We start from the raw sequence: 18,540 nt of genomic DNA, 5'->3' as shown, positions 1-18,540 counted from the left end.
ATATATATATGTCTTTTTTCGATTCGAGCGTTTCTTAATGGCATTGTAACAGTAATAACTTTTAGCCGTTGTTGTGTAGCAAAACCGATTCATTATATATCTATCATTTTTTTAGGTTAAATCATAATTTATTTAAACGAATTTTTCCGAAGACAGTAATATGGACAGTATGCATCAAGCTGAAAAGAAATTCAGCGTTCGCATCAATCAAGCGACTATAGGTTAACAGCTACAACGAGCATCTGAGGCGCCCGAACGCCTTTCTTCTGATTTTTAGTGATGAAAAATCTCACGTAAGTACTCACGTTGAAGTATTGCGGTCTCAGCTAATGAAACCCTCAAAGAACTCCTACAGTTAAACAGCGCACCATTCGAATTAATCGTATTATCACTTTTGCTAGCACTACATTGGATGACCAGCCTAAATAGTTCTAGTTGTAATGGCAGAGTGTTTTTAACAAGGGACCACCAAATAAATCTGGTGTTTTTCCGCGTTTTCGTAGTGCCCGTCTACCGTAATGCTGAAAGAAACGGCAGTAGTCACATCCACAAAAGTACAACAGCCAAGCGTGGCTTACAGCCAACTGATTTGCTCACTGATTTTCCTAAGAAATATTTACGTCTTCGTATAGAGTCGTCTGTTGAAGCAGCTTTCGAAAGGGAAAAAAAACTATCAAATATAATACTTTGGCGCTAGTAAAAATAAAGTACGCAATATCTAACAAAACGAGGCTATTCAAGAAACTAACACCGATTACTAGTGCCAATAATATTGTTTCTCTCGTCAATAAAGGCAAACTAGTGTATAGGCTATTGACACTGATGAGATAAGGGTCCGTTGCGCTGCCTCGTTAGGACGCGGCGAGGCTTAACCGGGCGCCGGCGAAGGAAACTTGGTGGATTTTAGGTGTTTATGCGATTTTTTCCACTTCTCCGTGCTTTGCGTACGACAAGAGAATATCAGCTACAGCTGGTACGACCATGGTTATTTTTTGCGTTCGATCAAGGAATTGAATTCAACCAAAAACTACCGCGGAACTGGAAACGCCGATAGACAGTGGCTGTAAATAGTTGATTTTCGGTAATAATGATAATTTATATACTGTCATACCGTATATATAGAGCATGCATTTTTTGTGTCTAGCTTACCTAGTCTGCACGTGCCCAGTATCCCAGAAACCCAATTTGACGACAAGTGACCAACCCAGTGGTCGCGTAAGTGATTCATTATAGGAAACAATGGGTTTATAGATATGTCGGTCAACTTCTGTTTCATCCTTTTTGGGAAGTTATTGCCAAAAACGGGTCACGACAATGCTGGCTTCATCCGATACTATTATAAAATCGGATACATGGCTAACTAGAATCTAGTTTTTCAAATTGACTCGTTAAATCAGCCGACTCTTCCAACAGCAGGGTCGATCGAACAGCTGTTCCGGGCAGATCAGTGGCAGCAACATAACAAATAATTTTATATGTCTTCTGCCCTTACCCATCATAAACAGCATCCCGTTATCCGTCGTCATACGGCAAAACGCCGATGTTCGGCAGTGCTGCTATTTATATTCTGCGCGTGATGCAATCTTCACGTCATCTTGTTTTTATTGTGGTTACTGTCGCTGTTAGCACGTGCTACACCTGTTTCTGTTGTTGCCTATTAATGGAGATTTGAATAGTCCCGTAATAGCTGTTACCTGTCCATCTCTACGTAAGCTTCTGTTTTCGGTAGTGGGAGAGACAAGCCAAGAAACAAATCTCCGGATCTTCTCCTAATAATGCAATGCAGTAATTATTTCATCGTCAGATAAATCTCGTTAAGCAGCGGTGAATCTACTTCACTAGCTGAACAGGTTACGAATGAGTTTTCTCGTGTAAGTTCGTAATTTGTCGGTTCCGTCAGATGGAGTGACTTAAAGCGATCTGTAGATAATCGTAGCTACTCTGAACTCTTTTCTATGTGTGTGCATTCGTAAGACATTCTTCACCGTACAGTTTTATATAATAGTAAGTACATACTGTCAAACACAAGAAACTGCCCTTACGGTTGGATATCGGCACTTCATGATGTCGGTGCTGTTACCCGTTCCCGCGTCCCACTGTCGGTAACGATGCTTCTAGTGAACAAGGCGTCGATTTACTGCTATCGAGAGTAAGGTAAGTGCACACAATAAAAGCCACTAAACTCTTAGTCGTACCCCCGAATCTAATTCGGCTTAAGAATGTCTTGGGGTATTTATTTTGCTTTATTCACCCCGAGTTTTGCAAAGCGCTCCATGATCGGTTCAGGCTACCCGTTCTAACATTGCTGCTCTTGTTATCGATCTACGCAGCGGAACACCGCCGGCCAGAAATCTGGCAAAACTAATTGTATTACCAACATTGATACGACGACATCCGAACAGCCAGCAACAATGACGAGCCTTCTCACCATTTTGCTTGCCCTAAAAAATTCAGCCAAGAAGAAGAGAACCCAATGTGAAAATAACAATAGCAGTATTGTCTGGGATCACATCCCAAGAAACGCTTCGAAAGAGATGCGTATTTGGAAGCGTCATAGCTACCGCAGTGATAGTAGTGCTATTGACGCGCGGTTACACTTTCGTAGCCGATGCCACAGAAGAGGCAATCGTCAGTGGCTGAACAACTAGACGTTGTATTACTACGTATAGCCTCTAAGGACAAGTATGACTACAAGTCGATTGCGCAAGAAAAGCTTTTCTTTATCGTATAGGCACAAGAGTTGAGCAAAGCGACACATTCTACGAACTGTAGCTGTCGACATGTCCTTACATGTACGTATGATTATGGCCGCTTTACTTTTTGGGCCTATTTAATCTTCAGCTTCTTCACGTTCCCCTTTCTAAGTTTTCTTAGTAACAGTTGCGGCCGAATGAATGGAATACAACGGAAAGAAATGAAACAAAGAAACCTTCCTATAGCCTGCGGTGGCCATTTACTGCCGCTGTTCGTGCACGTCGCAGACCTGCCACAGTTTACTAGCGTCGTGCAGGACAGTACGTTGCATGCTGCCAGCGAACAATAATTGAACAAAATTAACGGACAAGTACTCGCAAAGCAACAGGCCTATCAACAGCCATATAAACAAGGGAATCCGCAACTTTAGTTACGGTTCAGCTTTAATCTTTAGCAAAATATATACAACCCCAACGAGAAAATAAAAATAGGACTGCCCTCGCTGCGGTCATTGTCTTCATAGCACATTAACACATCTTCCGTTGTGTATCTTATTTCGTATTTTTACGATGTAGCGCACACCAACAGCGGAGGAAAGATGGCGCGTCACTTTATTTCATACGAAATAGAAAACCAACTAAAAAACGACGCCCATTTGTTGTTCATTGGCGTTCAGCTGTTACCGCAGATGGCTGCGAACCGAGACGATGTTGATGGAAAATGTACTAAAATTGCCACTTCAATGAATTTACTTAGTAAAAACGGAATATGACGGCCCAAAGCGAGCGAATCGTGAAGAAAGTAGACAAAACCAAAGTGCTAAACGTTGTGTAAACAGTCACAGGTATGGTTCAGAATTATAATAAACTGGAACCCCGTGATTTGTAATACACTGTACAATGAACGATAACAAGAGCGGATCTTATTATTAACGAGGTGATGAAAAGCCATAACAATAAGCGCAAGCAACTCGAGTCGTAATTAAGATACCGACTCAAAAAAAAAAAGGAACTTCCTTAACTTAATCGAAACAGCGGCCCAGCATTCAATACAAGAAACTTTCGATGACACACTGCAAAAGTGGAATACGCGAAACCATACCTGATAATATGAAGCTGATATCTGTAGTTACTGTATGAATGAAATTGTAATAAAAGAAATGGCGGTCAACTTTTGCCCATTGTAGCCTTTGGTACCTTTTGGACATTTGGTACCTTGAGGCGCATTTAAACGTTCTGACGCATCTAAGTCGGCCACGGGTTCACATCGAGCGCGACACATCCAAACAGTGACAGGTGTATTATTCCGGGTACGGCTAACGTGCAAATCTGTGGCAGGGATTTTTCAAAGGTGGCACTGTCGAACAGATAACATCTTTGCTCTGTTCCTTACGAAATGTTATAATTTAAGCATCATACGAAGTGTTGCGCTGCGGCTCGTACTGTTTATTGTAATTGTTTGCCTTAACATACGCCTGTTCAATTCTGTTCTTGTGGCATTTATTTCACGGGTTTCTGTTTGTCTACCTAGGTAAAGCACGAAACTTTGTCTCCCTTGCTAGACCCAAACAACATGCTAGCGCAAAACAACCTATGGACTCGTTATCTAATTCCGTATAAGCTAAAATATACACCACTTAGCAAAAGAGATCATCGAGGTTTTTTTTCCATACGTAATTCAGATTCGGTATTGCGGCTTATTGGGTAAATGCTATAAGCAAATAAGGGGTAAGGAACGACGCGAAAACATACAAGTCCAGAACGTGCAGATGCATGTTCTATGGTCATCTGGACGTTGCGTACAAACGATATAATACGAGTGATGTTATTGAAAGGCTGCTGTGAGCGGAATTTTTTTTTTTAGAAAACCATGGAATTAAGTATACGAAAATCTCAGGTGTCAACTTAGATAAAATCACCAGATGATATACGTTTAATTTCAACTCTTATTTTACAACTAGCAGCAAGCACTATTTTTTTCTATGACCAATTATCGCTTTTTAGTTTTGTTATTAAGCAAAATCCGTCATAAACGTTTGGCAAGTACGAGGAGCAATATATTCCGCTCTTCCCTGGCCTCGTCGTTCGCACCCGCGTTTTGTCATCTGTTTATTATCCACTGAGCTCCATATATCACGGACTGACTTAGAAATAGTTGCAATATAATAGGACAATTATACCTATCAAGCGACTAGCGATCAAATCCCAATTTTCAGTCGAGTTCTGTTTCTTCGACAATTCTTTATTCTGCACCGCTGTTAACGCGAATTTAAGAGGACATAAACGAAACATACGAGCACAGTCTAAATGTCCCATCATAATGACGTTGTTCCCACGGAAGAGCGACGAGTCATTCCCATCACCAGTAGCACGCAGTGCTCTGCGCGCTACGATGCGAGTGTTCGTCTGTCGTCTCGGCTTATCGCGGCATGCGACAGATGTGTGCACGTCAATGCATGTAATCGAGAGTTAAGCTTTTTCGCGCCGTCGTGTGCGTAATAGCGAAAACAAAACAGAATGGGTAAAAACAACGAAAGTAATGAGACGCAAAGACCTTACTTTGTACAGAGACCCCTACGTACGTATATATACATGTCCATGTATATATGCATGTATATATTATACATTGTGTCGGAATAATATCACACGTTCCTTTGTATTCAGTTAACTTGTCCTTTGGCTTTCTAATTACGAGTGGGACGAACCGACTGCATGTAGATGTTCCCAATAAAGTTATCACATACCTGTAAGTTATGTTATGATAGTCTTTGTCATAATGTAACAAATTATGTTTCATATGAAAATTTGTTTCTGTAGCAACTAGCGGTTCAAAAACGTTAATTAAAATATGATTAAAAAAAAAATGATAACAAATTGTCGTCACTCCTTCATCAATAATGTCAGCTTCTTCTAATCGGTAATTGGAAGACATGATAACAAGAGGAATGACAATTCTCAGATGAGATGCTAACCTCCAATTTCTATGGTGTGTGGTAATATAAACACTTAACAGCCTCGGCTGACCTAAACACTGTTTACAACCATATTTCCCCTATTGCTTTCCCGTGAGATGTTTTTGAGTTTGTCCCCTTGAAGTCGGTACCTACCAGCAGCAATTTACGACCAAGTAAACTATGCGCTCCATAAAGTGACGTTAGCGTTTTAGTGGTATGATCCTCAAAGGTACTGAAAATACCTCGATAATATTTTTGACGATGCCTTGCGGAGCAGGTATTGATTTCAATGACAAATTAATTTAAGCCTACTTTTCACGCCACCCAACGCACCTTACTCTATCTCGGTTAAGCTTAACAAGTTAGTCGCTCGTGAGGTGTGAATCTGCAGTCACGCGGCGTTTCGCTTCGTTCGTTAAGAGGCTAGCGCACACAAATGCCATAAGCAGAACAGAAAAACCTGTTAGGTCAGTTTCTGCTGGTGCGTTCGTTGTATGCGAAACATTACCGGGTGAAGTTGAGGCGTTGAGGGGTGCATCGAATCGGAGGAGGCCTAGAGCGCGTCGTGTCACCAATTTCCTCACTGTCGGAAATTAACAGTACAGATGCAGCAGATAACAACGAGAAAATAACCGCAAAAATTCGAAGTGACTTAGCATCGGCACGTGGCGACCCTGACAAGGTATCAGTATCGATTTCGAGCTAATAGTACTTACGTATTCGAAACCCGTCGTTGTTTTACACGAGCTATCACTATGAAAGCGCATGCATGAGGAAAAATAAAGCATGTCTTTCGACGCTCAACGTTGAAGTACGTTGTTTCATAAATGTGATACGACGCGTGAACTGTCAACAGAAGAGATTCGGATCTGTGTGGAGCACAAGTGCCAAAATGGCAGACAGCGCGGAATGGGTCGTCACAGTAACAGTGGCTGTATATTTTGACGAATCCCGACGAAGACGACAGTGTCAATCACAATATTATCTGTTATGTATTGTTTTATATATAGTAACGGTAATCATGTCGATATATATATGCATGTTGACAACTGAGGAGATTATGTTTTCCAGTGTTAAAATGACGATATCCTGCGTCCCTTTAATCTTTGCTGATTACAAGTGTTATCTGCTTGAGCAGTGTGGTGCGTAGGTCGGCTGCTATTACTGCAGTTGGGGCAAAAAAAGTGTCACATCCACAGGCTCGACACGTGAAAACCGTCGTTAAGTATAGTCTCGTATGAAATATTCTACTCGTCATCCACTATTTCTATGTCGTATAATATGCTCCGATAAAATCAATCAAAAATGGGTAAAAGATTTGGCTGACGACAGCGACCAAGAAGAGGGAACCGTTCCATCTCCTTAAGAGGACTCGCAGGAAGACTTCTTCCCGTCATTGCAGACGCGTAAATACGACAATATACATTCTATTATCGCACTATTGGGCACTTAAGTTTAACCCTCTGCGACAAGTCAATACAAAATGCTAGAAGATGGCCGATAGTAAACGGATATGCCGCACGGTGATGAGACGGAGTCAAATCGAAATGATCTCGTCTATGAAGACAAGAGTAAAATAACTACAGACGTACAATTTTAGGGCCTATATATCTATAAAATGGCGTGTCATATTGCCCCATACGAAGTATACGAGCTGCCTCGAGTTTCGTCAATTACACATAGATACATCTTCATTTATGAATGTGAATTTTATACCACTTCATATTGTCAACGGCTCAGTATTAATAATATAACGCGAGACGCATAAAACTATTAACAAAAGAATGAGACAAAAAGAAGTAATATTGACATAAAGTAAAGTATCAAGTTATAGTCGAGCGTTCACAGATACCACGATATGTCATTTATGTTGTATTGGCCTGTTACTCTATTTATCGTATCATGCAGAAAGGTATTGCACAGGTATCCATATCAAATTAAGTATATTAGTTAGAGCATGACTCAGTTCCGTAGCTTGGGAATTTAAGGTTTATTAACTCCTACAGCATTAATAGATTTACAGTATGAAATAATAATCAAAAAGAAAGCCCAAAGCGGAGAAAGTTCAGGTCTAACAGAGAAATGGAGTGAAGCCGTCCTACTGGAACGCACGAAAACCACTTTTCTTGTTCGATCATTTTCGAAATTTAGTTAAATTTATGATGAAAACTTTAATGAAAAATCAGAATGTCTTTGTCGTTTTGATGAGAGTGACACGTTGGGAATAGTTCTTCGAGAACCTTCGGGAACTTCGAGATAGGCACGCATGAGGCACGTACCTAATACGAGAATTATATGGGCCTACAAATGACGTGCCGACGCAAACAAAGATGCATAAACCTGTGTGGAGCAAACAAAAAACGTGATACTAGGAAAAAGAATGGATCTTTTCAAGAGCAAAGTGTACGTGGCTGATCGTCAGCCACTGCACTATTGGTAACTTCGGGCTGGCGGGCGGGAACGCGGATAGAAAGGCCAAGACACTTAACAACAATAGCAATATATGCTATTGCAGCAAAATTCTAACCTCATAAAATAGTATTATCACAGCTGGAACGACCTGTTTAGAATCTGAATATCGGCCTTCCACTGCTGACGCCGGCTACGAAGTGTGTTCAGCCATGAAGTCATTCGAAAAAACGCGCATGTCGCTCCTTGCCGTGCGACTATTGCAATGCAAAATAGTGCAGCCTTTAACGGATATTAACCAACTAACGTTATGCATCTTCTGTGAATTGACACTTACAGTTACTCTCGGACGACAGTGGGGCAGTTGGCGACTTCGGCGTTAATGAAGCCATGGATCCAGTAAAGTTAGTTCAGTTTGGTCGTTGAAAATCGTAATTTTGATGGCAGCGAATCCCGAAACCTTCATGTGTCTTGGGTATAGACATCCGTCGGCGGTGCCTGCTTCTTCAGATGGTGACAAATGCCTTTAGGAAGCCGGCTGAATACTTTTTCTCACTAGCAGTAGGCTATGGTTGAATTAGGGAGAAGTGTGTGTAACACCTATATATGAAACTTTAAACGTTGATTTCCGTGTGCAGCTAGATCCAAGTAGATCGGTCACTGACAAAAAACGAGTCTTCTCTCCTTACACCCGGTTGTAGTATATCCGTTGAAGCCTTTTTCGACCTTCTCGGAGAAAATTGTAAAAATTCCCTCGTTGGTTGTTTTAATAAAACACATGTAAGAAGAAAACAAAGATACAGCATTGACATAGCAATAGAAAGAGGCCATCGACGAGCAGGCAGACATGTGCTGTCGCTCCAAACGTGCTGCTGCGTGCGCCGATCGCCTCGATGTTTTTTTCCGCTAAAACGTTCCTTCTGCTATGCCCTTAGTCTGGTCAGGTTGCCACCGCCCCACTACGATCACAACTATTGTAACTGATATTATAATATGTTCTGGGGGAAAAACCCGTTCGGCAAAGAACATTAAAAACGTATATGCACATTCTCGCCAAATGCACAAATCAGCCTGCTTGTTACGTGGCTGCTTGTCGGCTGCGTTCTATTGTCGTCGTTTGATAGCAAAAACAAGGTAGGTCTCGTCCACGATTATATAGAGACAATCACACATTCAAAAATAGATAGACGCCCCATTTGCCCTCCTAGACATGTAATAAATACGAATGGCTGCGTAGATGCATTCTTCCCCGGCGTTTTTTTGCCGGCGAGACGGGTTTACGTGTCATGATGGAGTCAACAGGCCACTACCGGTGTTCTACGAGCAAATCACTAGAAAAAGCCGACAGCGAGTGTCTTGCACGGTGATAAGCGTTACTTTAGACGCTCGTAAAAAATCAAACGATATATGTAAGTGAGAGAATGTAATGAAGAACAACAAGCCGCGCACGAGAAACTTGTCGCTGATATTAGAAAACGTACAATGTTTACAGAATATAGTGACGATACGACCTAAGACTTCGTTTGATCATAACAAGTTTACTGGGTACAGGGCAACACTGTCGCTCTGTTAGTCGAATCACTCCTAAAATGTTATGCGTGTTGTATATTCAGCACTCCTTAGCTGTCGGGAGTCGTATTCAGATCTAACTAATCGCGACTCTCGACGGTGCATAAATGAGGATCTGCGACAGACTAAACAAAGGTGCCTCACGCGGACCACTCCATTTAGGCCAAGCTTTCGGGGTGGTGAAATATACGCGAGTCGTTACGACGCTACGTTGGCGTCATTATGATGATAGGAACCAAGAAGACCACTTTGCTGCTCATTCAACTGTGTGTAGCTAAGTCTGAAATACTGCCCACAGCAGAAACGTTCAGGTAGCACAGGTCGATGCACAATATCACGGACCAGAAGGACTAGCTCGGCGTCACCCCTTTCCGTAAATTATTTACAGCAATATGAAGTTCTATAGCGCGTCCGGCTAACCCAGTTGAGTCGCTCGACTGCTGCAATAGGTAAGCAACGATAGAAAATTCGCTCAGGATGTTTAATGCAACGGCTCTCACGGCAGCAACGGCGTACAGTTACCAATCTCTTGGCAATGACACTCGTAACAAAAGCCCATCTATGTAGTAGATCATAATGGGGAAAAATTTTAGCTGGCTATAATTGTCATTTGATCTATACGCCGTGTGCACGATGCTCGCCAATAGACCCATCTCGACAATCACTAGAGACGGATGTTGTGCTTATGTATTCCAGAAACATTTTAAGACGTGCGTAAGTTAATTTACTAGAACAAGCTTTACCATTCGTTGAAATGCTATGGGTTGAAAGTTTTGATTAGCAGCACCGTCATTTCTATGGCGAACCCGTTCGTAGAAAACAGCCGATTGATGGCCAGCCACAAATGGCCTCTAGCATTGCCTGTCACCACTCAATGAAATTTTGGAGGTATGTTTTCGTTACCGATAAGCTCGATCTTGTTTCGTTATAGCTAGATGAAGTAGCTCCTTTTTGGCAGAAAGTACTCGAGCGTATAGCTTAGACATCAGTTCAAGGCTGTGTTCAGCATTTTTCATAGGCTCCACTGCATCAACACAGAGCTCTGGTCAGAAGCAACTTAATATGTGAGTAGCCGAATGCTGGAATGAAATTCTCAATCAATGATCCTTTTATATTGTGTCATTCCAAACAGCTCGTCAGATACAATTATACCAATGGCTCCACAAAGCATCTATCTGAACGTACGCAGCAGACGGGCCGCCTTGTTTTGGGCAGACATCTGTGTGTACAATAGAAAGTATATTGATGCATCCTTCTATGGCGGCTCCCCTACTGGCATTCTGATAGCCATCTTTTCGATCGAGGGAACAGTCTGCAGTCATTTGCAGCGGAAATAAACAACCGACTGTGATTAGCGTACACATCAGTGTTTACCGCTCTCATATTATTTCAGTCGTTCCTTTCTAATGGCAGTTGATAGCCCTAAAGTAGTCCTGGCTAAGGTTCAATAGCGTATGTTTTGGCCTGTTCTTCTTTCTTCTACACTTACCCACAGTAAATCTAAAAATTGTCACCATCTCGTCGTTTCTTATCATCGAACGCCGCTATCATTAGCAATATTACCATCGCAAAACCTTTCGGGGCTTCTTCGAAATTTTCTGTTGAAAGTGGCCCATTTCGTTGCTGTTTCGTCTTGCCACGCATAGACGGACTGATTATGACTCTAAGAAATATAACTAATTTTTTCCTTTTCTCGTCTCAAAATCTTCTACGCCTAAGTGAGTAGCTCTTTCTTCAGTATTTAAAATAATTGTTCCGTCTTTTTTCTTTTTGCTTTGCTTTTACGGGGTTTTCTTACTACTAATAATAATAACTGGTTTTCTAAGCGCTTCCTCGAAGCCTCCATTTTCAAAACTGGCGCTTGATAACACCTCCGCGAAGAAAAACGACTTTATTACGGGTGTCTGATTGAAGTTTATCCCCGTCTCTGAGAATTTCAAGGAATTATGCTTGGAAGGAGAGTTATTGTGCAGTACTGGTTTGCTATTGAACCCGACCGATATCCTAAATTTGTCTGTATGTCTGCAAAGTTTAGGCAAAGCCTTCGCGACAACCAATAGTCGCTGCACGGGTATTTTTAGAAGATAGTGTTTCCGCCTTCTATCCATATTTCAATATGAGCAAACATCGTGAACTTCCCTTAGTTAGTCCAAAATAGAATCATCAAAGTTAGCCCGGCGCTCGTCCTCGAAGCTTTATCAGCGTCAGCTCAATAGTCGTCCCGTGATCACTCATAAATGTGATTGCTTCGGGACCCATCCCAACGGCTTTCAATCCCTGAGAAGTACTGGCAGACTGCTAACTCAGACCCGTGGTCCACATCAGAGTCTATTCATCAGCTAGCTACGAAATAAGAAATTTACCTTCACCATACGCCCAATATTAATGCACGTTAACGCGCACCGTCGCTCCCTATTGATCACGCCCATGCAATTCTGTCTTTTAGTGTTTTGAGGGGGGGGGGGGGGGGGCAAGCGAAAATGGGAGGGTAATCAAGTATCCACTGAAATCCCAAGTGCCACAACTGCTTCATATTCGTACCGCCATCAGCCACCGTTGACTTTGTGTGGTTGCTTATATCTGTCTATAATGCAGATCAGCGTAAGCCGCGATCGCGCATCTTCTCTAGGTGTTGGTGATAGCGCCTGTCAATCACCATCGGCTTGCTACAACGATTGGTCAAAATGACCCATCCCTCTAGGGCTGTCCGCGAGGTATTTGTATATGTATGTACACCATAATTCCAGAAAGATTAGACATGTACTAAAGAACAAGCGGCGCCGTATGTCGCACACGCTGGCTCGAGCCAATTCGCGATATTCTCTGTCACATTCAGGCAACGGTTGAGCAGGGAGCTAGGCTCGCGCCAGATGTAAAAGGCCTTACATGGCCCGCAGAAAAACGTCTACGGAGTAAAGCTTGAAGTGTGGTAGCGCTAAAAACTACCACCGGAGGCAAAAGCTCAACCATGTGCAATTTTCAGGACGGCCTATATACATCGACGGAAAGCACGCGTTGTATGTATGCATGCATGCATGCATAGGGCGTGCGAAACTGAGCAATAGTGAAACCGCACAACAGAGAGAAATTGTAAAGAGCAAACAAAAGAGGCCCTCAACAGCGGTAAGGACGCTTCAGCACCAGAGTTTGAGTTGAATTTCGAAGCCCAACTTCAAATGGGACGAAGCGAGATATCTTTTGTGGCGTTTGGGTGGAAGGGATTTGATTCGGCGGCAACCCAGTCAGGCTCTATACTAGACTATAAAGGGAAAAACTGTCGATTCAAATGCTCATTCCAGTCGTGGCGATAGAAGTAGCGATGCACCACCCATCAAGTATAACGCAGACAGGGACAGACAGACAGAGAAAAACATAAACTGACATAATACTATTGAAGGTCTCATCTCATGCATGATTGCTCAACGGTAGGATCGATCAGGACCAGTTCTCCACATTCGCCACCACAGCGACCTGTCGCAGCAGCCAATACCTCAATCAATAGATCACATCGTCATCGCACTGCACGGCCTCATCTATGGGATAGAACGAGCGTTTCGAAGTCCTTCAATCCGAGGCGACCTAACACCATCTTAATAGTTCTACGTCGATTGACTGATTCGATCGTTAAGCCCATCGCCTCCACGCTAACGATCTTTGCTACTGTTAGCTTCTTTCAGCCTGATCTGGGTTGTGTCTACGCGAAAGACCTGCCGTTCTGTACAACCTGGTGGGATGGTTCGAGAGCTTACGTGCGCTCGCTCGCTACTTACATTTCATCTTTATACGATCAAACTACTGCTATTGATTATCGCTGTCTGACGCCAGCAGTCAAAACTCTATCACTCCATTGTTGTCTTTCCCTTTACTCGTCGATATTTTTTACTTGACTTAATGATGTCAACTATTTTAGGTAACTATTTGTTATGGACAGATGACGCTATTTGACTCGTCTTATTTCAGCTTCCACTTCTAGCTGTAAAATGCTACTACACATACAGTTTCTTCCTAAGCTACCACCAAAATTGATCGGACACTTTTGTACCCGATAGTGATGGCGTGTCAGTGCTTTGTGTCCTTCTCGAAAGCAGAACTCTCGCCCACTTTCGTCAAAGCTGTCAGATTAGTGCGAACCCAGTCACGATGATCCATTAAACAGAACCCACATTATGAAAACTTATAGTTTAAAAGGATAGTCACAAGACATGCCAACGAGATGGCATAGTTCGTGGCGAAAGCTAAACTAATGGAGAAGGTTCCGCTATTTTGACAAATCGGACATCTCATTTTATTTTCAGAGTTGTCGTAGGTTGTTACATAAGAAATGTTATGAAAAAATTGCGTAAACTAGAGGCAGTATTTGAAGTCGGCTTGACTGCTCCGTATCGGTGGCAGCAGGAAGTCCGAACAAGGTTCCTCTCGTCGACCAACTGGGGACACGTTGACGGGAAGTTGCCACTGAAATTCTAACACTCAACCATGTCCTTCTACGATTTCTTAGATATCTCCAGCTACCGTGGTATCGATTTCGATAAGAGTAGTGATACGCAGGCCAAGTTAGCTACTTCTGAGTGTAAAATCTATTATTAAGAGGCCAAATGGTCCGGAAATACATCTACTCGTTTTACGCATACTTGAGATGGCCCTTTCTCTCAGACTTTTACCTTGTGTTGCTTCAGCGTCAGCTTTCAGCATGCTGTTTCCGCTTCCCGATACCCATGATGCTTTCATAATGTGTGCTACATTAATCCAAGCCCCCATATGATCTATTTCTTCTTTTCAGTTAGCCTCTTTGCCTCCCAAGTGCCTTCAATCTAATCTGATCAAACCTCAAGTTGAAACTAGGTAGTCTAGATGGTGGATATTCTAATGGCACTTCGAAATGTACATTAATTAATGCACGCTCAATCGTTACAAAAGGCGCCTTTGATTCATTAAAGGCTTTTACGTCGATCCATCACGTTCACGCGGTCATAAAAATTGGGCCGGAGATAGTATTTGTGATGTGGAATTTACATGAAACAATTCATATATGGGTCTTCATAAAAATTAAGATTTCAGAACCAGTGGGCTACTCTTTTTAGTTAAAGTTGATTCGGTCTTATGAAGTAAAGCCAGACGCTCTTGTAGAGGTGGTCGAATATAAACTGTGCGCTATTCTTAATTTCATTAGATTTGTAAAACTACGGCTGGCACTTCTCCTGATAACACTCATTAATTTTCAAAAAAGAACTTAATAAATCACACTTGTGTCTCTAGCCAACCTTACTCGACAAAATGGGATTATATAAGCCAGGAATGGGGATTAATCATTTCGAGGACAGAAGTCACTCATTTCACAAAGCTAGAAGAAAAATGCCGGTTATTTGCAAACAGGCCGTGATCATGGCTAAAAAAACTATACTTTGTAATCATCATTTACCGCGAAGTTAGCTAGCTGAAAAATCGGGAAGACCATTTCGTTCAGCATAGGTTCTTACTAAGTGCTGACGCACGGAATGAATTTAGCTAAATCCAGGCACATGTAGAAAGTGTGTTCTCTTCAAGTAGTTAGAGTGAACAGAAACAAACTTTTCACCGATCGCCGGAGTCGATCTGACTGCACCCAGGCCTTCGTAACTATCATGGTTATTCCTGATTCTCGTATAGAATTAGCAGGGATACAATGCAGACGTTACTGATAATATCTATGTATAACAATAGCGCGGTATGCTAACGCGGATATCACATGTCTTTCAAAAATAAATATTTCTGTATATAATAAACATTATTCACTGTAACAACATACTATAGCACGAAAATCCCATGATTTTCACTTTGACTTGATATACATATATATATATATATATTATATATATATATGTTTTTATTAGTTGATCACTAGAAATTCGGACCCTTGTTTCTTTTCAAAGGTCACACTTTTTCAACAATGTACATATTGCTACAAAGCGTGGCAGTCCTTCCAGAGCTCTACGTAGCTAGCACATACGATAAATGTATAATATCGATCAACAAATAACTGCTATGCCTACCACCACACTTGACCACTATCCAAATTCACATGTGCATGGTAATATCGGAAATCGTGCTCTTAAATGTTTGTTTTAATCTACGACTTGTTAGCTATAAAAAGCTGTTGAAACTGTTCGAACTAAAAGTGCACACAACGTGGATATTATGTACACTAAAAGCGCAAAATTTGACGAAGTAAAAATACTTCGAATGGATCATCAAAAAACACTACTCTGTTTATCATCGACCCTAGGCCAGTCCGGGGCCAGATTCTGAAACGATCTTGCTTTTACTAATCATTAATTCCACTCCCTCAATGGCGCGTGTTTATTTCGCCTTGATGACTCTCTTGAAATCATCAATCCCACCACCGCTGGTAGGTTCCCCATCCCATAAACAGTGAACAGCCCCAGAAGACATTACACCCAACACCATGCGGCCCATAAGACACATCTATATTGACATCTAATAGAAAGGCACTGCTCACAATTTTTTAGCTAGATCTTCGAACTGCCTGCGTAACAGTGACTTTATGATGGTACACAACGATTCCTGCCTGTATGAGAGGTATCTCTCTACCAGCTTTAAACTTTCTTTCTTTATTTCTTAGCAAGAAGAAAGAGCTCGTGCATTCGTAGGGGCTAACTGTTTTTTGTAGCAGAAGCAGCAGAGCTAACGGTTAACACTAAACACGCCTGTGCCAAGGTTAAATAGGCACTGCGGAATGCTAACAGAGACGGTCCCTTGGATCTGTTGGCAGATTCGTTCGCCTGTAAAGGAAATACACGAACGCGTCCAATGTCCATTGGTGCCGGAACGCTTTCAGCTTTGATTCGCGTCGATTACCACCAACGCCATCATCACCAAGGCCCTTTCAACAACTAACCGCATCCAGCTGCGCGAATTACTCCGCTCGTAGCCGTAGCTTGTTTAGTATCGTGGACGCCACCAGAGTCCCTGTTAGATTTTATTTCCGTCAAGTCCAAGGAGAGAACAGAAATGGTACGCTGCCCACGCGTCAGCGTTGGACCAACGCATATCTTCAATAGCTGCTTTTGCTGGCCGGGCAGGATATGTGTCTGTACGCGATTTTAGTAGGCGCATACGTCATAACGAAGGCGTCTACCCTTAAACACGATGAAACTTTTAAATGCACAATTTGAAAAAGGGACAAGTGTGAGTCACAATAAAGATTCCTACATTTCATTCACATTTAACGTATATCAAAGGGAAAGCAAACATAGCTAAAGGGAGATCAGAAAATGCAAAGGACGAAAAAGCTGATCAGTCGTGTCCGCGTGAACGTGCCGACGCGTTGATCAATCCAGATGTAGCTGGCTTAATTTTCTCTGACTGCGCTGGCTTCCCTTGGCTGGGAGAAAATGTGCTGTAAAGCACATCGAGCCAGATCAGCTTAGAACAATGAATGGTAGACATCGCAGTTGACGAGGTAGATGATGGATTGCAGTCTAGGAAGAATGAGGGACAAAGTATAGGTGTCTCGTCGAGGGTTTACAGAAAGAGACCTATAGCTACTGTAATGAGCATCGATCGTAATAGGTGTTTCTTTTTTTAAGCCCTTATTACCTAACCTGTATCCATACATTCACTGCCAAATGAAGTTTCTTGCCCCCTACTTAATCTTCCAGCACAGTGCATATCGGTGTGCCTGTTCTAGCTATCGAAATCAATAGTCATCACATCCGGCTGGCAATAACGGAATATACAGCAACGCGCTTCAGGAGGCTTGCTTTTACGCCGTTTAACGTCAGTGAGTTTCCCATAGAGTTGGATAACACTCCGTATAAGTTGAACATACGGGTAACAGCTCTGGCGCGTAACTTATGCTTAGTAAATATATGTATTTATAAAAACTAAGAGTTTAACACTTTTTGCTCCATTTCGTTGATGATAACGAAGCTATTCAACTGCTATTACAGGACTAACGCCTTGTATACTTGCACATGCATAACCCAGTGGAAACTGTATGTCAGCTTCTTGTTTATGCCGCACCTGAATCCACCGACGTATATTATATCAAAACCTTTTATTTGAAAAATATAGAGTCTCCGCGAGACTTGGACAAACGGTATAAAGGTTCCGGCAAGGACCATATTGGAACAGTTAATCCGCTACAGCCACCACGCTCGTCTTTATTTTTGCTCAATACAGGCCATCAGAGCCATCCTGTTAATTGTCGATCCAAATCTTAGAATAACTATAAACCGTACACTAGCAACTGGAAATCTACTCCACAATATCACCCGTCATCAGTCAAGTCAGAAACAGCCCACAAGCACCAAGCATGGCATCAAAAATAGCATCTTTAGCAATAGCTCTCGTCGCTTTGGGGCGCTAATGTAGCCGCGTTCCACCAACCCCATTTCTTTCGCCGTCTTGTTTAGAACCATTCGATAGCTGACATTCACTACTATTGCTCTTCTAGTTAGCTATATTTCCCTCACTACAGAATAGTGGAACAGCAGGCAATAAAGGCCCTGAAGGCCATACGATCATCTCGCTGGCCGAGAAAACGTTCCTATTTTTCGCATCGAAACATATGCACTCTCAAACGACTGGGACATTGTTCTGGGACAACGAAAAGCGACTCTCAATATGGAAGTAGTCCAAACAAACAGTCAGGAGATATGCGCACGAATCGCATCAAGAAAACGCACGAGCTTTTGGCCTCGTTTGTCAGATACCCGGACACACGTCCTCAGCTACTGCCGAGGAGCCAATATTCTCCTTATCGGCAAAGCGAAAATAGAAGAGTTTGAGAGAAAAAAATATAGGCGGACATATGGCATGCAAGAAGAAGCTCTGCTTGAATATGTTTACTGTTAGTAATATTATTGATTGTTATAACGATTCGGACGCTTATTCCGATCTCAGATCAGCAGATG

The 18,540-nt window shown here is 42.2% G+C and overlaps 1 protein-coding gene across 2 annotated transcripts in view; it reads right to left on the bottom strand.

Annotated features, from left to right (window-relative positions):
* sdk (sidekick cell adhesion molecule) overlaps positions 1-18,540 on the bottom strand; it is a 74,414-nt gene that overhangs the window by 31,651 nt on the left and 24,223 nt on the right. The gene's annotated exons all lie outside the window — the stretch shown is intronic.

The sequence above is a fragment of the Varroa jacobsoni genome, unplaced genomic scaffold (genome assembly GCF_002532875.2).
Source record: "Varroa jacobsoni isolate VJ856 unplaced genomic scaffold, vjacob_1.0 scaffold_111, whole genome shotgun sequence".
In the NCBI taxonomy this organism is placed as follows: domain Eukaryota; kingdom Metazoa; phylum Arthropoda; class Arachnida; order Mesostigmata; family Varroidae; genus Varroa; species Varroa jacobsoni.
Note: the sequence above shows the minus strand (reverse complement) of the source record. Positions and strands in the feature narration are given on the sequence as shown.